The sequence below is a fragment of the Lampris incognitus genome, chromosome 5 (genome assembly GCF_029633865.1).
Source record: "Lampris incognitus isolate fLamInc1 chromosome 5, fLamInc1.hap2, whole genome shotgun sequence".
NCBI lineage: Eukaryota > Metazoa > Chordata > Actinopteri > Lampriformes > Lampridae > Lampris > Lampris incognitus.
The window spans coordinates 56,044,472-56,067,988 of record NC_079215.1 but is presented as its reverse complement, the minus strand read 5'-3'; the positions used below and the strand labels follow the sequence as shown (position 1 = coordinate 56,067,988).

General features: G+C 49.2%; 1 pseudogene; it reads right to left on the bottom strand.

The window, feature by feature from the left end:
• Window positions 1–23,517, bottom strand: part of LOC130113054 (potassium voltage-gated channel subfamily KQT member 5-like) — a 210,272-nt pseudogene that overhangs the window by 8,490 nt on the left and 178,265 nt on the right.

Below are 23,517 nucleotides of genomic sequence, written 5' to 3'. Positions count from 1 at the left end.
CGCCACCGTGCCGCCGAGTTCTCATTATAACGCTGGCTCCAAAACGCACTTCACACTCACAGAGACGTCTCGCACCACAGCCGGCACGCCAGAGGCAGTGAAGGATCTGCTGAGCGGGGCAAGCCAGCCACTTCGGTTTTGGTTAGGTCGGTTATTATTCCAGCCATATGGCTGCTAGAGCCATCCACTCTCCCACCGAACGCTCATTACTCCGACAGACCTGCCAGGTTGGCATTGGTAGCCGAAATCCGGGCCGAGCAAATAGGCATTAACATTCCCTCGTCTGGCTGTCTGAGTGTGGGGGCAAAGCCAGTTTTGGCAGTTTGATGGTGCCAGCGGTCAGGCAGCAACCCTCAGCAAGACAGTACACCAGCCAGGGAAACCCTGGGGGGATCAGGCTACCGCACGTCTGCTGTTGGGAAGAAATGAATTGACTCATGCACCAATGGGTAGTCGACACTGCTGAGCACAGCGCCGCCGTGTGTCAAGTACGAATTGATGAATATCCAGATCTCAGAGTGTAGTACGTTGCCGATGTATTCAAGCATTGGGCTGTGTTTTCTTTGCAATAAAATCCACCCCACGGATTCAAACAAAAATGTTCAACTTGTGCAGTTCTCCTGTAGTAAACCCAGCTGAACTCATCCCAGTGTCGAACCCTTCAGCTCGAACTAATCCACAGCTCACCGAGGCCTCGTGGCCCTGCACAGACACGAGGCCATTTCTGTGATTTTTATTCTGATACACTTTAATGATCCCCGTAGGGCAATTACGCTCTGCATTTAACCCATCCTAGCTGTGTAGCTAGGAGCAGTGGGCAGCCGCCGTGCAGCGCCCGGGGACCAACTCCAGCTGGTCTTGCCAGGCCTCGGTCAGGGGCACAGACAGGAGTATTAACCCTAACATGCAGGTCTTTTTGATGGTGGGGGAAACCGGAGGACTCGAGAAACCCCGCCGCAGACACGGGGAGAACATGCAAACTCCACACGGAGGACGCCCTGGGATGACCCCCAAGGTGGGACAACCCCAGGGATCGAACCTAGGACCTTCTTGCTTGTGAGGGGACAGCATCAGACATAACATCACAGTGGCTCTTTCTCGGCCGTCTCACCGTCGTGGGTGGAGCGCGACTGGCTCTTGAGGCGCAGCGAGGGTCTGAAGCGGGTGCGGTCGTTGAAGCTCCAGCTCTTCTGTACCTTGGCGGGGCTGGTGCCCTCAGTGCTGTGATCGGCCACGGGGGACCGCCGTTCGTTCACCGACACCGTCTGCCTGTTTTTGATGCTCTGGCCGCGAGGGCTCGCCATCCTCACCCGCTCCTTGAAGCTCAGCTTCTGACTGCATGGTGAAACGGGGAGGGAGAGTAGTGTGGCGGAGAGGAGGAGGGGTGAGGGGAAGAATGAGGGAGTGGTATGAAGGTGGGGAGTGAAAAGACACCGACACATATCTTAGTAAGTACCTTCGGTCTCCGCTAACCACCAAGCGGATTAAGTTAGACATTTAACGAGATGCTGTCACGAGTGCTGTTATCCATTTGGCACCGGTCATTAAACACAACTTTTATCCACTCCCGGGTAGGCAAGAGACTGGAGAACAGATTAGATGTTAGCAGAAACCAGCATGCATTGCAGCGCGAGTTTTAAACAAAATGCAAGCTCATCACAGACTTCGCATGTCAGCCGGGCTTTGCTCAGGGTGTGTGTGTGTGAATGAACAGTAGGTGTTAATGTGTCTCTGTTCACCCATTCTGACTGGCTAGGTCAGCTGTCATTCTTTTTGTCATGCTCCTATTGTACTATAGGGACAGAGAAACCATGGGGGCAAAAGTCCAAAAAAGTTCACTTTGTTGCCACTTTCTTACTGATCTCTTATTAAGGACGACCGGGATTTCACTCCTACCTAAAACAGTCACGGGCCGCCGGTTTTTAGACTCTATATTCTGTCAAGATAAACACCCAATTGAGATAAGACTGGCGGGTCGGACCCTTTAGTCGACTGGTTAACGTTGTCGCGGGTTCGCGTCCCGGCTGTGGCGGTTCCCGGACTGCCCCCCCCCCCCGATTCGCTACAACACAACAGATTTTTCCACAGGACTCGGGCGCTATTAAGAAAATGGATGATGCACGTGGCGGCTGACGTCATTTCAGCCAACAGTGACGAGGGCAGTGAGATGAGGAAGATGCAGGGTGGGACTTCGGCCATGTGCACTTGGTTACGTATTCATGACATTCAGAGGCACAGGCAGCAAAGTAAAACCGGTTATCTGCAGTCAGGTAAGGTAGGCGTGGGATTAAGCGATGGGACGTTATACCACAAAACTGCAAACACAGAGGCAAATGCAAGGCATACTTTTCAGTACAGTTCAAGGGCACTATCACCACTTGTAGGGACTAGTAGTGAGGGGCGGGACTTCGGAGTTTAAGATCTGTCTGGGACATAGGGAACAAAATAGGATAGAGATGTGATATTAGGAGGAGCTGAACGATGAAAACGATGGAAGATGGTCAGATATGTTTATTTTCATCTCAAGAGAGGTCTTTGTCTGGCAAAAGCCTCGCGTGGTTAGTTATTTCACAGGATCCGGCTCGCAGGAACTGACAAGGAAAACAGAAACTAGTCCAACCAAAAAGGCAACAGGCAAAATGATTGCATGCCTCAGGCAAAGTCCAAAAGAAGGGAGCTTATAAACTATTACAAAACAGCTGAAGACCCCGCCGCCCGCAGGCTGGACTCTACAGCCACACTCCTGGCCTGCTCAGTACAACCATGCATGGAGAATTAGTCAGCATTCTCAAAGACACATTGCCAGTAACAAGGGATCACGGATGCTGTGTACCTATGTTTCCGAGTGGTACACCTCCTCAGTAGCCTCTGTTTATTACTATGAACCTTACTAAAAAACCAAGGGGGAGATAGACACACAAGTATGTGTTACATAGTGCAGAGAAAGAGGGCTAAAGAATGGCTGCCTATGTGCATTTATGTCACCTTTTATATGAGATGAAGTTTCACAGAGATGAGAAATGTCATGGTTATAGCTCTCTGCCATATAGGATTGCTACTAGCTAACATGACTTGTTGTAATGCTGAAGGTTGCTCTGAATGATGTGTTCGGCTAAGAGCCTTACATGTAAAGGAAATGGCCTATGGTGTCACATGTGTAGTTTACAAACCCCCCCCCCCTTTGTCTCCCCAATTGTACTTGGCCAATTACCCCACTCTTCCAAGCCACCACATCTCCTCCGATACATGTGGAGTCGCCAGCCGCTTCTTTGATTAGAACTGCCGATCCACGGGTTGGTAGGCACGGAATAGACCGCTACGCTTACCCGGATGCCCTACAAAGGCTTTTTAACAGTGCTTCAGTCATAGCTGCACGGCATCACATCAGCAGTACTGTTGAGGTTTTAATGGAGAGGCAAGCGGACATCTATCAGGGCATCAATAAAGCCTTGATTTGGTGACTCACATCATTTCTCTCTCTAACCTACCAGTGCACACATTATTCCTACATCCTCTTTTAGTTGAAGTCAGGTTTTTTTTTGTTTTTGTTTTTTGTTTCATTTCATGCACTTGCGCACATGAAATGAAACAAAACACCATTTCCCCGACCCCGAGCCCACAGCAGTGGAACACAAAGGCAAAAAACACATCCAAACACTACAAGAACACATATATCCAAACTAACACATATATCTAAACTGTCCAGAGAGCGAACCCCAGCCAGGATGACTGTCGGAACTGCCGGTCTGCATGGGCAAGCAGCTAGCTTCCGCGTCCTGTCAGACCGCCCTCGGTGTTTCCTCTTTGGGCACAGCGCCAGGCAGGGCCGTGGTCCCTGGGCCCACAGGACACAGCAGACCAAGCTCTCCCAGCCGATCCAACGCCAGCTCTCCCAGCCACCTTCAACACAACTCCCCACACTCCACACGACGATAATAAAAACACAGTCAAGGCTAGGCCACCGCCAGGCTGCCCTCAGTGTTATCGGAGTTAGCTTAGCCTGCCCCACTTCCACATCCTGTTAGACCGCCCTCAGTGTTATCGGAACTGCTGGTCTGCAGGGGCTAGCAGTTAGCTTAGCCTGCCCCACTTCCACATCCTGTTAGACCGCCCTCAGTGTTATCAGAACTGCTGGTCTGCAGGGGCTAGCAGTTAGCTTAGCCTGCCCCACTTCCACATCCTGTTAGACCGCCCTCGGTGTTATTGGAACTGCCAGTCTGCATGGGCTAGCAGTTAGCTTAGCCTGCCCCGTGTCCGCATCCTGTCAGACCGCCCTCTTTGGGCACAGCTCCGGGCAGGGCCGTGGTCCCTGGGCCCACAGGACACAGCAGACCAAGCTCTCCCAGCCGATCAAGCGAAGACTAACTTAGATGCAGACGTGGACAAAGACACTGCATGGACGGTACTGGGCGAGGCCGCCGCAAACGGCGAATTTGTGCCGCCATCTTCCCACACTGGAAGGAAGTTAAATGAAGACATATTGCTTGGGAGGTAAACCAAGATAGTCAAACTAGGATAACCCCACCGGACCTAACCCGTGGTGTGAAGTTCCCCTTTGCAGAGGAACTCGAGTGGCACTGGCCACTCGAGTTCCCTATGGTCGTGGGAAATGTATGTTGTGTGTGTGTGAATGAATAAGTGGGGGGCTGCATGTAAGCACTCCTGTGTCTTACACATATCCAGAGCTGCGTGGGATGCATTCTGTCCTTGAGGGCATGTGTACAGCAGTGCACCCAGAGAGTTTGGGTCCGTCTGTTTGTGTGTGACGGGTCAAACGTCTCAGATTCCCATGCGACGCGCCAACGAGGACAAATGTCCTCCTGCAGTACGTCCATATACACACACACACACATATATATACAAACTTTAGAAAAGCCCGGACGTCCCTCGGGGCTCTGCAGCTCTTCTCTCGACACATCAGCTTAATGCCGTGTAACAATTAAGACAAAATATTACCGCTCTCACCCCCCCCCCCCACCCTCCCCACCCCCCGTACGCACTCCCCCTCCAACACGAACCCGCAGAAGACTCTCAACTTCTGAGACCGAGCACGGCAGCGAGACATTCTGAGTCAAGGGGACAGTTTGAGTGGAGAAAAATAAACTGAAAGCTTGCCAAGGCGTGTGTGTGTGTGAGTGAGTGTGTTTAAAATTGTGTGCTTCTTAGTCAAGAGCAGCAGCGGCAGACAGAGAGCAAAGATGGACCCGAGCACCAAACATAGATAAAATAATGAGTCACGGCGAGCGCTTGTTTAAAAGCGTCCATTAGCAGGGTCCACATTTCATTACCCGTGGCCGTGAGCAGCAGCAGACGACGGGGGTCAGAGACCTCCCGCTGTACCGCCAACAGGCCGCGGCCCAACCGGCCGGCCTTGAGCTTACAACATCAGACGTGGCTTTTCCATAACATAGTGTGTTGTGTAGAGGGACGGGGTGACGTACCCGCTGGTCGACTCGCCTTGCTCCTTCCTGGAGGTGTTGAGTGAGGAGGAGGAGGAGACAAAGAAGAGACATCACAGGGCGTTATTTGACAACCACGTGGGCACTTGTGAAATATGCAGTTTTCCTGATTAAAAGGAGGGTTTTAGCAGAAAGACGAGGTTGCTCTTGCCCTTGGACACGTGCGGTTACATGACGGCGGGTGCATCACAACTGACAAAGCACTGGGAGGGAGACAGGACGGAGCAGATACAGACTCGCTACACGGGCAGACATGCACGCCAACGCAGTGCGGTGCAGGCAAACGGGGGAGGAGCGCTTGTGACACAACAACAGGGGTGGGACAACACCGGGGATCCAATTCCGAGTCCTTCGATACGGTCTTCACGGTTCGAGACGCTCCCCATTTCTTGGAGATCGTGTGTTATTAACGCTAGAGGGACCGGGACGTCACTCCTTCCTGAGGCGCCCATGGGCGGTCAAAATGACCGCTTGTTCTTAAACTCGATATTCGGTCAAGATTAATACCCAGTGGAGATATTAATGCGTTGCACATGTTGGTGTGTCTGTTAGGGAATGACTGACACCAACATTAACGTCTTAACAACTTTGATACTGTAGCGAATTCAGGAGGCAGCCGGGAATCCGCCGGAGCCAGGACGTGAACCCGGGTCGCCCGTGCTCTAACCAGTCGACTAAAGGGTCCGACCCGTTAGCCAACAGGCTAGCGAGTCTACACATCCATGACCGTTACAATACTACCCCCCCCCCCAGCCTTTTTCTCCCCAATTGTACTTGGCCAATCGGTCTTTCGGCCATGATGTCACATGCGGCCATCTTCCAAGTAACGTTATAATCATTGTTGTTAGCTGTTAGCAGAGATTTTTCTTACTAACTCTATTAGTACGTGAAATATTTTCTCAAATTAACGTTTAGATCACAGATTTTCTCCGGTAAGATTTTAGGTAAGTTATATATATATATATATATATATATATATATATATATATTTTAAGGTAACATTTTAGGTTAGATTGGATATATAGCTATATATCTAATGCTTGGGCATTCCTGTTGTGTGAAGAATTGCCACAGCAAATCCCACGATCACTCCAGTATTAAACTCGAGAATGGGTTACGCTTTTTTTCTTTCCCTTCTTGGAAGAGAAACGAAGGAAAGAACATAGAGGACTTAACCAAGAGGCGCAGGATGGCCTTCTTTAAACATCTCAGTGAGGTAAGGGTAAGGGTAAACGTAACGCTAATATATGGCTAAGTTAATGGCTAAGTGCTAGCTAATTCGTAAACAATGCCTCCGATCCTTGGAAGATGGCGCCCGGTGTCGCGTTGCCCTTGGAAACGGCTCAAGTCCAAAAGACCGATTACCCCACTCTTCTGAGCCGTCCCGGTTGCTGCTCCACCCCCTCTGCTGATCCGCGGAGGGCTGCAGACTACCACGTGCCTCCTCCGATACATGTGGAGTCACCAGCCGCTTCTCTTCACCTGACAGTGAGGAGTTTCGCCAGGGGGACGTGGCGCGTGGGAGGACCACGCTATTCCCAAGCGCCCCAACTGACCAGAGGAGGCGCTAGTGCAGCGACCAGGACACATACCCACATCCGGCTTCCCAGCCGCAGACACGGCCAATTGTGTCTGTCGGGACGGCCGACCAAGCCGGAGGTAACACGGGGATTCGAACCGGCGACGGATAGACCGCTACGCTACCCGGATGCCCCCTAATTCTTAAATAAATGGAAAATAGGGAACTGCAATGGCGTTTCGTCTCTTGCTCACCAAGGCGTCCACTGTGTCGTATGGAGTCGACGTCGTGAGCCCTGAATCGTGAGACGTATCGAACCGTGAGATTTGTGAATCGTCCCACCCCTACAACACACAACTACTTAGGTTTACCTCTGCAGTATGTGACCTGTGTGTGTGTGTGTGTGTGTGTGAGCACGTGTGAGTGCACGTGTTTTGCATATTACGACTACTGTGACCAATATCAATCCGGTCTTATATATCAGTCTGTGCAGAGATACAGTGTGCTTTCAGCAGATGGCTTTTCCAGTACGTCCCCGCTCCGTTAAGACGTGCATGTGAGTGACACCGACAGGGATTAATTACATGGCGCTCAGCGGCAGGCTCGTCTGAGGAGGAAACGGAGCTGCACATTCAGCAGAGCCCGTTTGCCTCATTTAGGCCGCGCTTACGGCCACAATACGCCGGCGTGCGCCACGGAAAACTGCCGTTTCAGCGCAAAATCGACGGCCATCTGAATTTTCAGTGGGTTTTCTCAAGAGTGTGGCAAATCTGTTTGCACTATTCATATCATGAAGCCAATTTTGTTTAAATTCACTGTTTCCCCCCACTATGTCCATTTACTGGATAGCGGTGAAAAGCCGTGAAAGGAGAGGCGGTGCTTCCACAGACACATCTTAGCACGGAGCTCTTAATGACTCGTATCCCAGCTTAGATCAGTGGAGCCGGGATGATATTGGCCTTTCTGACGGCTCGACTGTTTCCCCATTAGAGTTGCGTCATTCGTAGAAGTGAAAATCTCCAAACTGGGTACTCATCAGACAGAGAGGACAAAGCACACACACATTGAATAATGAACACAGCGGCAGGGAGCGCGAGAGAAGAATTAAGAGAGTGGCTGAATAAAAACACCATCTAATGCCCCGTTTCCACTACACGGGCACCGGCGCAGCTCGGCTCGACTCGTTCGTTTTCCGTAACTGGAAAGTGCTGGCATTTTGGCAACTGTTACCACTTTTCTGGTGCCACCTTTGTCGAGGGTCCACAAAAAAAACAAAAAACTGGAGCGGGTACCAAAATCAGTGCAGACCAGCTACACCGAGGGGGTAATGGAAAACGACGCCCCGCGAGTCGAGCCGAGTCGAGCCGGTACCCCATAGGCGGACACCCCGGCTTCGGAAAGCAAAAGGCCGACCGTGTATTTGTTCTGGCCATTCGCCAATCGAGGCTATTTCACTCTACCTGGCTGAAGAGTTGTGCTAATGAAATTCAGCTGGTGTAGTGTATGGGCGGCAGACCCGTCGCCAGGGCTCGGTCTTCAGTGGGGCATATGAACTGCACGAGGGGGCACAATTATTATTAAATATTTTTCATAATCCGATATGCTATTGTAATTTCTAAGAAATATAAAGTTGGTATTTTTTATGTTTAATAGAAAAATAATAGCTGAATTAATCAAATTATTCAAACTATATATGGGGGGGGGGCACTAGCTAGGGGCCGCTAGCACTAGTGGAGGCGGGCCAGGCCCCCTAAGGCCCGCCCATGGCGACAGGCCTGATTGGGTTGAACAAATACGTTACTTTCTGAAGCCGGGTTGTCCACCTCCGGGGCCCGGTGGAAGAGGGGCGAAGAGAATATAACCCATAAACACAAGAGATTTAACAACCTACAAGGGGAAAGGTCGCTAGCGTGGCACAAACACCAAATACAGACACCAGCTGCCATAGTTGTACCTACTTTGTAGGGCTGCAGGTATGCAACGCCTTCAAGTGAGGCTTCCAGGTAGCAATGGAAACCGAGTTCTCATCAGCCGCATAACTACGCCAAACACACTGCATGCAGAATACACAAGACCAGAAAGGAGGGAAAACAAAATGAAAGGAGACAAAAAACAAGGATAGAAAGGAAAGGGGTCAAAGACAGCAAAAGAATGAGACCAGGGAGGAGGTGAGAAACGGGGAGGAGGAAGAGGGAGAAGAGGGGGAAAAGGGAGAAGGGGTAGGAGGGATTGGGGAAAAGAAAAGAAAAACAAATGAAAAAAGACGATTAGTGAAAAACAAAAAAACAAACAAAAAAAAAAACAAAAAAACCGAGAAAAAAAACCCAGCAGGTGTGTCACAGGTCTGTTGCTGGGCGGAGGTCAGGCATGGATACATGCCTGTGGGAGGGGAGGAGGCTCTCATAGTGCCGCCAGGTGGCCTCCAGGTCGAGCCTGGCACCGTCTGTGGAGTAATAACGCCACGCCGCCTGGTACAGCGTGGGGACGGGCGGGATGAAGAGGAGGAAGAAGAGGAGGAGGACGATGGGGGGAGGCAGAAGAGGCGAGAGGGGAGAGAGGGAGGGCAGGAGGATGAGAGATCAGAGGAGAGGGTAGAGGTAAGGGGAGAAGAGAGGTAAATCAAAGGGGGGGAAAGAGAGAAAGGGAGGCCGAAGAGGAAGACAGAAGTGAAGGATTATGGGGGTGGTGGGGGTGGGGGTGGGGGGGAGGGGGAAGTAGAAGTGGAGAGAGAATAGAGGATGAAAAGAACGCGAGGCAGCATATGGAGAAGATATATGAGGAGGACAAGGTGGGGGCCGAGCCTACTAGAATTCAGAATGAAAACAGAAGGGGGAGGGAGGGGGGGGGGTGACGAGGATGGACTTTGCAAAACCACTAAATCTGGGTTCACGCTACCCTTAGCGAAGTTTGTCAAATAAGGGAGAATCCAGGGGTGCAAAGGGGTACAAGAGCCCCCTCACAACAGGGAGCAGGGGGATTAAATGAAATATGAAAGCGAGGGGCCGGGGGTGGAGAAGGCACAGCGACGTTGTATTTGTTACTCTACTGGTTTTTGAGAATCTATGGAAGGAAAAGAGAAACTGGGTAATGACAAAAATCATCCAGGGCAAACTGACTACATTTTCTCTCTCGCCGCATTTTAAGGCAATCTAGCTTTGCTTTCATGAGGAGGCCCCTTGTGTTGAAAACAAGAACAGCGGCTTTCGAACCAGAACTGGAATGGACTGCACTGAACTGAACCAAACTAAGCTGAAGTGAACTGAAGTGAACTGAACCGGCTCTGCGCGTGACTGCATTCCACTGACTCCTGGTTTCTACTGCGGCGGTCATACCGGTTTCCTGTTTGTTGGCATGTGCAATTCCGCCCGTCCTCTCGGCCTCACAATTGTGGACCTAACTTGATACGTACAACCTGAAACGTTTCACCCGTTTGCTGGTAGGTGCGGGTGAAAGGTTGTCGACAATTCTGCCCATGTCGTCGACATGACATCGTGCAGGCGTCGCGGAAAATATGCCACTATCAACGGCACACGCCAACAAACAGGAAACCGCCGCAGTAGAAACCGGAAGTCAGTGGACCACAATTATGCACATAGCCAAAAGAGTTGAATTGTGGCGGCGTGGTGGCTTAGAGGCTAGCACTGTTGCCTGACAAGAGGGTCCTGGGTTCAATTCCGGCCTAACTGTTGGGATGTTTGCATGCTGCGCTTGTGTGGATTTCTCTGTGTAGGCTACTCTGGCTTCCTCCCGAGACATGTATGATGTCAGACGACTCGTAGTCGAGGCTCAGCGTTTTCGATTTTCACCGAAAAACACCCAGATTTGTTGAAAAGGAGCAGATCGGTTTACACTAATTTTCACCCAGATTTCGTTTCCGCGGAGCCGAAAGTTGTTCCTGTTCGTGTGAGGTTACGTAACAGTGTCCTCTTGTGGCGGAATTCGGCACGCTGGATATAGCTTTGAAAAATAAAAACCGAAAACGCTGAGCCTTGTTTGTAGTCTGTAGATTGCCCATCGTTGTGAATGGTGTGTGAGGGACTGGGTGTGTGTGGGGGCCATACGATGGACTGGTGACCTGGGACCAATGCCTGCTGGGATAGACTCCAGCCCCTCATGATGAGCTGAACTGAACCCGAAGGAACACATGTGACCTTCTATATTTTGCTGGAAAGTTATGCCCAGCTTCTTCTGTCAGAGAGCCGTGGAGGAGAGAGGGCTGTCAGCCTTACCTGGATGAGACAGGCAGCTGGGTTCCTCCTCTTCTCAAAGTGTTTCTGTCGGTGCTGCTCCTGGACCTTCAGGGCAAAGCCTGAGCCCAGGATACCCTGAGAGGGGGGGGGGGCAATCAAAATGAATACAGGAGGTACAAAGGCGCCACCCCTCCTTCCATGTGTGTCATTCCCTCTTCAGTTTCACTTGACGAGTGAAACCCTATCCTTCACAACAACACACCGACATGGCTATCTGAGTTGTGATCAAATGTGAGTTCGAATCAAAATAAATGGTCAAACAGGCAATTCGCTGGACAAAAACTGACTCATCAGAGCATCCACGCATCCATCCGTCAGCCAAACCGCTTATCTTGCTCTCAGGCTTGCGGGGGAACAGAACAGCCATGCAATAAAAGTTTCAACACTTCCTGCTGGTAAATCTAATGAAAATTCAAATTTAAACCCACAGCATTTCAGCAGACTCTGCTGTGTACATTTATCTAGCTAGGGTTCAATAACACCAGCAGCTGGATAGCTCGGTAAGGAGGAAGGCCGGCTTCCCCGCGGGAGATCAGGGATTCAAACCCTGGTTGGGACAAGTCTCCGCTAAGTGTCCATGCTTTTGGCTCCTAATGCTATACAAGCCAACTACCTCTCAGATGGGCATCACTTTGGCCTGCTAAAGGAAGCTGTAAATTGGATTACTGACTGCTTAAGATCTCTATCTCACAGAGCAGCCTGACACAGTACGCTGACTCATCCATCCATCCATCCATTATCCAAACCGCTTATCCCGCTCTCAGGGTCGCGGGGATGCTGGAGCCTATCCCAGCAGTCATCGGGGAGACACCTTGGACGGGCCGCCAGGCCATCACAGGGCCGACACACACACACACATGCACACAGTCACACCTAGGGATAATTTAGTATGGCCAATTCACCTGACTGTGGCACGGGCCTATGGGTACACTGTGGACTTACTGCAGGCAAGGCAAAGAAAGAGATGCCCAGTAGGGCGAACCCTGCAGACAGCATACGTCCTGTCCATGTCTTTGGTGTCTTGTCCCCATAGCCAATGGTCGTCAGGGTGATCTGTGAGGGATGGAGCACACGGGATGTGAGAGGAGGAGAAGAAAGAGAGTGAATTAATTCAAGGAAATGGTCCGACTGGAATCTTTGCTAGAAAACACTAGCTTGCTAACGGTCTCTCGCTCTCTCTCTCTCTCACCCTGTCTCTCTCCCTTTCTCCGTCTCTCTCTCTCGCTCAATTCAAATTCAAATTCAAATCTGCCTCATTGGCATGGCAAGCATTCTCATATCTCATAATAACATACGATACAAAATGCTTAATGTCATAACAAACAATACAAACAAGATAAGACAGTCGAAAACAAACAAACAAACCAAACAGACATACACTACTGAAGTGATTTTAGTCTCTCATTGTGCCTCACTTTGTGGCAGCTGCGACACACTTTGCTGCCACTATGAACATTGGCTTTCTCACCTAACAAGTAGCGGGTTGCCTGGGCAGAGTCAACATGTGTGCTTTGGTTATTTTTGTGAATTCGGGGTGGTGTTCTTTTCTTATAGGTTTGTATTTGTCACATGTGGCCGAGAAGTGGAGCTGTGTCTCCACCACTGCTTGACCACAGTGGGACACAGCCTGTCTGTCCTCTCTGGGTAGCGGGTTTGTGTGTGTGGGTCTTTCTCCACGGCCAGGCTGTGCCCACTGAGTGTGTACATTGTCAAGGTTTTTTCTCAGTGTGTTATCAGTCAGGGGGTCACATGTTCTGCCATGGTGTACTGTCTATTTAGAGCCACATAGCACTGAAGGTTACTTTGGGTTTTTGTCGTTCCAGTCCAATAGGTTTCATCATTGCGTTTTTGTTGACTGACAGGTTGGTTGGGTGGAATGTGTGGAGAAATGATGTCACTGTCCTGAGGCTGGTTATTATTAGTGGTGTTAGAAGGTCCCGTGTTAGTCTGCTGGGCATCAGGACCAGTTGACTGAGGGGACTCTTGTCTATGTTCATCTCTCGGCTTTTGAGGGATTTATAATGATAGGATTCGGGGTCGCTCATTTTTAAGTGGTTTCAGAATTGAGTGCCTCTTTTTGTCAGTGTGACTTATTGGAGGGTATTGGCCTAATTCTGCTCTGCGTGCATTGTTAGGAGACTTCCTCTGGACCCGGAGGATTCTCTTACAAAATTCTGCATGCAGGCTTTCGACTGGATGTTTTTCCCATTTTCCAAATTCGTGCTTTGTGAGAGGACCCTCAAACCTCACTGCCATATATATATCTCTGTCTCTTTTGCTCTCCCTGTCTTTCTCTCTCTCCCTCTGTATCTCTCTCTCTCTCTCGCTCCCTGTCTCTCTCTCTCTCCATCTCTCGCTCCATCTCTCTCTCTTGCTCCCTGTCTCCCTCTCCATCTCTCTCTCTTGCTCCCTGTCTCCCTCTCCATCTCTCTCTCTTGCTCTCTGTCTCTCTCTCTCTCCCCGTCTTTCTCTCTCTCCCTCTGTATCTCTCTCTCTCTCTCGCTCCCTGTCTCTCTCTCTCTCCATCTCTCTCTCTCGCTCCCTGTCTCTCTCTCCCTCTCCATCTCTCTCTCTCGCTCCGTCTCTCTCTCCATCTCTCTCGCTCCCTCTCCATCTCTCTCTCTCGCTCCCTGTCTCTCTCTCCCTCTCCATCTCTCTCTCTCCCTCTCCATCTCTCTCTCTTGCTCCCTGTCTCTCGCTCCCTCTCCATCTCTCTCTCTCTCGCTCCCTGTCTCTCTCTCCCTCTCCATCTCTCTCTCTCGCTCCCAGTCTCTCTCTCCATCTCTCTCGCTCCCTCTCCATCTCTCTCTCTTGCTCCCTGTCTCTCTCTCCCTCTCCATCTCTCTCTCTCTCGCTCCCTGTCTCTCTCTCCATCTCTCTCGCTCCCTCTCCATCTCTCTCTCTTGCTCCCTGTCTCTCTCTCCCTCTCCATCTCTCTCTCTCGCTCCCTGTCTCTCTCTCCCTCTCCATCTCTCTCTCTCGCTCCCTGTCTCTCTCTCCATCTCTCTCGCTCCCTCTCCATCTCTCTCTCTTGCTCCCTGTCTCTCTCTCCCTCTCCATCTCTCTCTCTCTCGCTCCCTGTCTCTCTCTCCCTCTCCATCTCTCTCTCTCACTCCCAGTCTCTCTCTCCATCTCTCTCGCTCCCTCTCCATCTCTCTCTCTTGCTCCCTGTCTCTCTCTCCCTCTCCATCTCTCTCTCTCTCTCTCCATCTCTCCATCTCTCTCGCTCCCTGTCTCTCCTCTCCATCTCTCTCTCTTGCTCCCTGTCTCTCTCTCCCTCTCCATCTCTCTCTCTCGCTCCGTCTCTCTCTCCATCTCCATCTCTCTCTCTTGCTCCCTGTCTCTCTCTCTCTCTCCTCCTCTGTCTTTCTCTCTACCGTCTCTTCCTCTCTCTCTCTGTCTCCCCCCCCCTCTCTGTCTTTCTCCCCTGTCTCTGTCTCTCTGTCTCTCACACTATTTCTATTTTTCCAGAGGACTAACAACAATGACAGGTGATAACACTTAATTGTCTACCTGTGTGGAAAAACTCTCTGGCCTGTCTGAAGTAGACACTAAGCCTGCTCTGCACGACACACACAGCTGAAGCCATTTAGCACCATTATATTTTGAGTAGGTATAAAAACGCTGATTACTGGGGTCATGAAGGACGAGTGTTAATAGAGCGACTGGAACTCTCCCACGTTCAAAAGCAGTGATTAAGTAAAACAAAAGGTCAAATGTAATGCCTAATACCTGGAGGTGTATAGCTTTGGTTTCACTAGGTCTCACAAACCAGGACAAGCACGAACTGTGCTACTCCCCAGAGCAAGGCGGAAAACTGCAGTTAAGGACTATTACCCTGGCTAGTGATGTTAGAACTGGGAGTGTTACCAACGAAAAGCTGTCTCGTTGCTGTAGCCAAGGCCAGCATTGCTGTTAGGACACTAGACAACAGAGGCAGATATGGGTGTTGTCGCTTCCTTACCGTGCCCCACCACAAGGCATCTGCGTAGGTAGCAAATTCCTTATTGAACTTGTTCTCCACGAGGTAGACCAGAAACGAAGAGAAGATGAGAACCAAGAAGCCAATGTACCAGGCAGTTACCAGCTCCTAAGGTTGAGAAGTTAAAGGTCAGCTTGGTTAAAAAAAATAAAGTCAATTCAAATCCCTTTTAAATGTACTCAAAACAGAGAATAGCGTATGCAACCTGTGCTTTCTGTCAAACATTGGCCAGTTAGAACCAGTAAGAGCTGCGATCCCTTATTGAATTCGCCTGTGAAATCCAGTCCCATTAAGAGGGAAGCATTTACAAATGTAAATATGTACATGTCCACTGTGGCAACTATCTCTTATACTTTTATAATAGAGGAGGAAATACATACTTTTAAATGGATCTTATGTGAATATATCTTGTACTTTTATAATCCGAGGAGGAAACACCGAGGGCGGTCTGACAGGACGCGGAAGCGGGACGGGCTAAGCTAACTGCTAGCCCACGCAGACCGGCAGTTCCGACGGCACCGAGGGCGGTCTGACAGGACGCGGAAGCGGGACAGGCTAAGCTAACTGCTAGCCCATGCAGACCGGCAGTTCCGACGGCACCGAGGGCGGTCTGGCGGCGGCCTCGCCGAGCACCGCTGTGTTTTTGGTGTTCTTGTATACTGGGGCAACGGCAGTAGTCCAACTGCACGGCCTAATCGAGCTAGAACCGTAGCTCGACTTAGCTGTGCATGTAAACGTATTGAGTATGAGGTTATGGCCCAAGTTAGTGACCCAAGGTACGAATTAGCCATTTAACCACGAAGCGACAACATGAACACTTGTCTTGTCCATTTGGTAATTCATCCTGTCCCTACAGCCAGCACAAAGCAACAACAGGAAAACAACCATAAATAAACTAGGCTAGGGCTGCGTTTCCTTGGTTGCGTGTTGATGCCAGTATCGGGTTGTGATGTCTTTAAAATCCCCCTCCGGTTCTAGCATGTTATTGTTCTTTTGTTTACCTCTCCGGTCTAAACGAAGAGAGTGCCATTATTCAGCACTGTACACCACCGCACATGACACTCCAGCACTCAGAGGCTTTCAATACCGCCCCCCCGAAACCTTGACACAAATACCAATAAAAACAGTTTATTTATTTATTTTCATTCCCAACAGGTCTCACTTTTCCATCACTGAATGTGTGTGTGTGTGTGAGTATCTTTTGAATAAATAATGTAAGCTAAGGCTGTGTTTAGGTGTAAATATCGATGTGCGAACATGCATGCTAGCACACTGATGACTGTACAACACAGTTCCAGATGTCATATTGTCATACATGTTGCATATAATTGACTTCTCTTTTTTTCCACATGCATGAAAGCCAGATAGAGCAGCAATGCCTTTGTGTGACGGACAAATCTGGATATGAACAAACAAACAAACAAATGAACACTGTGAGTGAAGCATGTTTGCATGTATGTGTGTGTACGCATGCATAGTGTATTTGTATTCCCCACCCCCCTTTTCCTCCCCAATTGTACTTGGCCAATTACCCCACTCTTCCGAGCCGTCCCAGTCGCTGCTCCACCCCCTCTGCCGACCCGGGGAGGGCTGCAGACTACCACATGCCTCCTCCCATACATATGGAGCCACCAGCCGCTTCTCTTCACCTGACAGTGAGGAGTTTCGCCGGGAGGAGGTAGCACGTGGGAGGATCACACTACCCCCCCCCCAAACAGGTGCCCTGACCGACCAGAGGAGGCGCTAGTGCAGTGACCAGGACGCGTACCCACATCCGGCTTCCCACCCGTAGACACAGCCAGTTGTGTCTGTAGGGACGCCCGACCAAGCCGGAGGTAACACGGGGATTCAAACCAATGATCCCCATGTTGGTAGGTAATGGAATAGACCGCTACGTCACCCGGACACCCCGTATTTGTATTTTTTGAATAAATAATGTGAGCTAGGGTTCTATTAAGGTGGAAATATGTAAGAACCATCATGCATGCTATGGCACAATAGTGACTGTAAACTATCATTCTGAATGTCAATTTGTTATTATATATATATATATATATATATGGCATATATGGCATATATATATATATATATATATATATATATATATATATATATATATGTGTGTGTGTGTGTGTGTGTGTGTATAGCATATAAATGAGGTTTCTCTGTTTTTCCATGTATGGATGCCTGATAAAGCAACAACTGCTTTTTGCAAAACACAATCTGGCCCTGAGCAAACAAAGAACTGAACACTCGACAATCCCGTTGTTTATAAGTGTGCATGTGCCTTTGTGTTTGTGTTTGTGTGTGTGTGTGTGTGTGCACATGGGCTACAGTTTATAACCCAGCCGACCTTGCTGTGTGCGTAGACCACAGAGCCCAGAAGCTTCCAGGTGCCTCCTCGTCGATCCATGCGCACCATACGCAGGATCTGCAGGAATCTCAGGCTCCGCAGCACCGAGGTGGCAAAGATGTTACTCTGGCTGCCGGCGGACACCACTGCCACCGACGCTATCAGCACTATGATGTCTGCGGGAGGGGGGAGGGGGGGCATGGGAATGAGATGCACAGTGAGGTGCGCTGGCACAAGTTCACACACTTGCAAGGTGCATGGAAACGGCGAACAACTGAAGAGATTCCAGCACTAAGAAGCTAAGTTGAACAATTTATTGCCGAAAGCCAACACGTTTAAAACAGTCAAGTTTTTAAATACACAGCTATTTTGAAGATTGATATTTTCTAGTTAAATACCCCAGAAAATTGTCTTTAATACCCTGGAGTAGTGATTTTCAAAATACAAGATGACTTAATAAAACATGAGCACTCAGACAGCACAAACCTTGGCTGAGGCTGTACAGCTCCACCCAATAACGCCCCTACACCCTTACCTTCTCAGTACATGACCTCCTTGTCAGAGGTAGTGAGTAGAAAGTACATACCCTGCAGATAGTTTGTGTTTTAGCTGAAAGTGTTGGCCCTAGGAAAGACTATGTAGATTTAAACCGGCATTGGACACACTTTATTTCATGTCTTGATGCTCAACAATCCAGGTAAGAAAATCAAAGAGGCTTGAATCAGTTGATCTGGATACAATGTTTACTGACAGATACACTTCATCACTCATCTAAGTGACATCCTCGGTCTAATGGTCCAGAAACACCAAACCGACTAGCGGTGACGAAGGCCCGACTGTTGGGTCGCCTCCCGCCTGGGGCCCAAAAGTAGCCCTTGAACACACCGCAAAGACTACAGCCGACGGTCAACTAGCATATACACGAACAGCCAAACACGCCGAATCGGCCGAAGAGCTGCCGACAGGGGTCCAACTAGTGCCGACGGTGCGGGACACACCGCAAAAACGAGGTTCACAGACACTCACCGACACCGGCCTGACACTGGCCGACCGTCGGCCTGGTGCGTCAGGGCCCCAAACTGACTGCAGGTATCCCCACCCTTATAAACTATACAGTACAATACGGTGCCAAACGACCCAAACCAAGGACCAGTTTCATATGTAAATATGGGTGCGACCTTTGACTAGAGTTACAATGGCAGAAGATTAGGGAACAGCCGCAATCACAGCATTGTAAGATGGTGACAGATGTACTCTAAGCCCCCCCCCCCCCCCGTTGGTTCAGGGATGGTCGTTCCCTCTGTCTCAGCAATGCGAAGGCGCCGCCATACAACATCAGTAGAGACAATAGGAAAGCTCTCACGACTCTCAGAAAGGACAATAACACCATCATCCTTCCAGGGGGCAAAGGCAGATGCACTGTTGTATTAAACGTGTCTGTGAATGTTCTCATTCATCCAGGTCATGGTCATCCACAGGAACCGAATCGATACCAAGTCCAGCTGCGCTCGATTCAATTCCTTTGGACGTTGTATTAAACCAGACAGACTACCACGAGGAAGTTACTTAGATACTGACGAGCCCCTGAAACGAGATCCAGGCAGTGGCTACAGGAACAATGTAATAGATTGTCTGAAGCTGTTAGAACAGGACAACGCTACTGACAGAATTTTGCACCACCCATTATACCCAGGGGAAGCTACACCTATGCCGTATGAGTTACCTGTAAGCACTGCAAAGCCCAGACTTTGAGGGCGTTTGTGCTCGGGGTGCTCCGGCAGCTCAACGGCCAGCTGTATTGATTCTGTACAATCTCCAGACTGAATCCTGCCCCAGAAAGTGACTTTGGGCTCGCTGTGGCCTCTCAGGGTCACAATAGACAGGTGTGTTGTCCACAACGCAGTGCTTACCTCCACCTTCAGTGTGGAGTGCTTCGGGTGTCTTGAAAAGCGCTATGTAAATGCGATGATGATGATTATTATAATTATTATTATTACCTAAGATACATAAACAGGATGTACCACTAGGGCCTACTGTTTGTATGATTAACTCAGTGACCTATAACATCTGTAAGTTTCTGGCATCTATTCTTAACCCGTTGGGAGGCGGTACTGAACATCACATTCAGAACACTATGGATTTGGTGGATAAGGTGAGGCACATCATTATGGAGGGGGGTGAAACAATGGTCTCTTATGATGTTATGTCTCTTCATGTGCGTACCTGTTGATGAAGCAGAGGAGGCAGTCCGTATGAAATTACAAAATGACCCCGCCCTTAGCAATAGGACCACCCTTAACACTGACCAAGTGTGTCTTCAGACCATGTACTTTACATACAGGGGGCAGTACTATAGGCAGAGCCATGGGTGTGCTATGGGTTCCCCAGTGTCACCGATAGAGGCAACTTGTATATGGAGGACGTGGAAAAGAGGGCTCTGATGTCCTATCCAGGGACACCACCAAGCCATTGGTTCAGATTTGTGGACGACACCTGGGTTAAAATTAAATCTCAGGACGTACCACAGTTCACCGACCACATTGACTCTGTGGACAGCCACACCAAGTTCACCAGGGAGGATGTGGAAAATGACTGCTTAGCCTTCTTAGACTGAGAAATTGCCATTGGTGATGGGAGACATTTAAACCAACACATACTGATCAGTACTTCAGGTTTGACTCTAATCATCCACTGGAGCACAAACTAGGAGTCATCAGCAGAGGTGGAAAACTCCGCTTCAGAAAGTAGAGGTACTAACCACGTATTTGCTCCACCCATGGACTAAACCAGCTGATTGTAATTAGCACAACACTTCAGCCAGGTAGGAGAACTAATGAGGGAAATCAGCTGGTTTAGTCCATGGGTGGGGCAAATACATGGTTAGCACTTCTACTTTCTGAAGCCGGGTTTTCCACATCTGGTCATCAGGACGCTGTACCACCGAGCTGACAACGTCCCCACCGACACAGCGGCCGGTGAAGGGGAGAAACCCCACATTAAACAGGCCCTGGTTAAGTGTGGTTATCCTAACTGGGCGTTTGTCAAAGCCAGGAAGACGCCCAAACAGTGCACCAGCCGATCCAAGAGAGGAGGAGGACACCAGCTGCCTAAGTGTAAACCAGTGGTGATTCCATATGTGGCGGGAGTGTTGGAACAGTTGCTAAAATCTACTCCTGTATTTTCACCATGTGTGTCTGGTGTGTGGTGTGTGTCTGTGTGAGAGACTATAAACGGCCAAACTAAAGCACTTGGGGCCTTGATTCTTTTTGGAGGTTATTGGGGATGATCAGGGGCACCTATAAAAATAGCAGAAAATCAAAATATAATTATATGTAATTATGCAAAATATGCATTTTTCCAAAAATGGCTAAAAACCACTTTTCTCGCCATTTCAGGTGATTCTGGGCATCTTTGATTTTTTTTCACCTATATAAAAAAAATTTTCTGGGACTTAAGAAATGTTTTGGCATTATGCAAAATAAATGCATTTTTGCAAAAATGCACTTATGATCCTCATTTTTTTTGGAGGTGGTAGGTATTGTTCCAGAGAGGACCAGAAAAATAGCAGAAAATTAAAATAATTGTAATAATTATGCATAATTATGCAAAATATGCATTTTCTAAAAATGGCTAAAAACCACTTTTCTCGGCATTTCAGATGATTCTGAGCATTTGGGGGGGAGGGAGTTGGAGTGGGGGGGGGGGTTTAGGGGCAGGGGGAAGGCGGTTAGCTGGCAGGATGAAGAGGAGGGACATTTAGACGGGTGGATAACCAAACCGCTACATTGTAGCGGGGTTCTTCTAGTATACTATATACTATACAAATATACTATACTATTATAAACTAGAAATAATGTTCTTTATTACACATTAAACAAACACAGCTACACCCTAATTAGACACCATACACCTAAATTATGCTGTAATTAGGGAATGCATATAATGCCGCATTAGACCTAAAATATGCTATATACTATACAAATATACTATACTATTATACATAATAGTACTCTAATTAGGACCCCATCACATCGGGTCGCTACGTCACATGTCCCTCGTCACGTGGACGTTCTGCAGAGTCCCGTGAAGTTTGCAGGTAGTAATACATACATGCTTCCTTGACACACACTAGTGAACAATTATACACTAAGTAGACACCATACACCTAAATTAGGCTGTAATTAGAAACCGCATATAGTGCCGTATTAAACCCCAAATGTACTATACTGTAACGTGCATGGATAAGAAGACACGCTGAATCTGATCCTTTAGTCGAGCGGTTAGCGATGCCTCCTGCGGTGCCCGCGACACGGGTTCGCGTCCCGGCCGCGGCAGTTCCTGTGGTTGCGTTGTCCCCCGAATTCGCTACAATACTTTGACACTATTACACAAAATTATATTGCCATTAGAAACCAATCACATCTGGTCACTACTCCACAGGTCCCTCGTCACAGGGAAGTTCTGCGGAGTTTGTAGGTAGTAATACATACATGCTCCCTCCACGCCCAGCTCCCATACCAGTTGACACACCAGTTCATTGACTGCCACGTCGCTATCCGCCCCCAGTGGCACCAGGCTAGGGAAGCTGCCAGGGGACACGGCCTCTTTATTCCCCCCATTAGACCTGACGAGACCGGGGCGCGAACCCCGGTCCCCCGTGGGCAACTGCATCGACACAAAGCCGATGCTTAGACCGCTACACCACCGCCGCGGCGGACCCTGAAATCCATCTTTAGTTCCAGTAGCAGACTGGGGGTTTCAGTAACAAAGTGCATCCCCCTCAACACACGCACAAATTCCTCATATGGGTGCCGATACAGCCAACACAGCCGTATACAAAATACACCATCACACACAATACACACTACTGGACCAACGCCAACAACACAGCTGATCTTCAACAACCACTGTGCACTATAGCAGCTATTGCAGCATCACCATCACGTCTTCCTTTATGTCACTCAGCAAGCAGACTTCACACACACAGACACACACACACACACACACACGGCACAAAAACAAGAACGACTGGAAGAGTGTACTCAGTAGAGTGCAGATCTCCGCTGGGTGTATCCCCCTGTAGGCGAATGACTTCTCATTCTGTAACCGATTATTTTCTTGCCCGGTGCGGGATTCGATCCGGGGTGTACTGCACCACAAGGCGACATCACTAACCGCTCGGCTAAAGGGTCAGACCCATTAGCTAGGGGCTAACGTGTCTTATTAGTAGTGTACAGTCGTCACCCTCTCCGGGAAGCGCGCCCTCGCGCTTTGTTATTCCCGCGCCCCGAAGAGACTTCTGAGGATCCGCACACTTCCGGATCCCACCGCTGCCACCAATGTAACCGGTTATTTTCTTGCCCGGTGCGGGATTCGATCCGGGGTGTACTGCACCACAAGGCGACATCGTTAACCGCTCTACTAAAGGGTCAGACCCGTTAGCTAGGGGGCTAACGTGTCTCATTAGCAGTTTGCACCAGCTTTAGGATCGTCTTTGTGCAGACTCAATAATCCAGATAAGAAAATAAAAATAAATGAATAAACCGGTTCATCTGGACACAACGTTTATTGACAGATACGTTTCAGCACTCATCCAAGTGACCTCTTCAGACTCTACGCTGACTGCAGGTGTCCTTACACCCTGGCCGCGTCAGGCCAGGACTCCACAGTCTTCACCCAGATGCCTCACCAAAACACCAGATACTCGATGAACGCAGTAGAACAGCTATGCTATACGACTCTGTGCATAACCGTAGTCCACTGACTTCCGGTTTCCACCGCAGTGGTCATACCAGTTTCCTGTTTGTTGGCGTGTGCTATTGACAATGGCATATTTTTCGCCATTTTATTGATGATTCCTGATTTTTATGTTGTTATGTTATTGTTTTCCATGTGGTCCACTCTAGAAATTGTTACACTTTATTCAAAATTTGAAGTAGATCGTCATACGTTTC